Source organism: Sapajus apella, unplaced genomic scaffold (assembly GCF_009761245.1).
Source record: "Sapajus apella isolate SASKATOON/1434 unplaced genomic scaffold, GSC_monkey_1.0 scaffold134, whole genome shotgun sequence".
In the NCBI taxonomy this organism is placed as follows: domain Eukaryota; kingdom Metazoa; phylum Chordata; class Mammalia; order Primates; family Cebidae; genus Sapajus; species Sapajus apella.
Window position 1 is genome coordinate 2,987,970 of NW_022437074.1, and position 297 is coordinate 2,988,266.

General features: G+C 47.1%; 1 protein-coding gene across 4 annotated transcripts in view; it reads left to right on the forward strand.

The window, feature by feature from the left end:
• Positions 1-297, forward strand: part of CCDC138 (coiled-coil domain containing 138) — an 83,388-nt gene that overhangs the window by 3,441 nt on the left and 79,650 nt on the right. The gene's annotated exons all lie outside the window — the stretch shown is intronic.

Below are 297 nucleotides of genomic sequence, written 5' to 3' on the forward strand. Positions count from 1 at the left end.
AAAAAAAAAAAAAAAAAAAAAAAAATTTTTATGATTATTCCTCCAGGACGCAAATGAAGACTCTCCTCCCATTCTTTAAAAACAATTGGCCGGGCGCGGTGGCTCAAGCCTGTAATCCCAGCACTTTGGGAGGCCGAGGCGGGTGGATCACAAGGTCAAGAGATCGAGACCATCCTGGTCAACATGGTGAAACCCCGTCTCTACTAAAAATACAAAAAAATCAGCTGGGCATGGTGGCGCATGCCTGTAGTCCCAGCTACTCAGGAGGCTGAGGCAGGAGAATTGCCTGAACCCAGG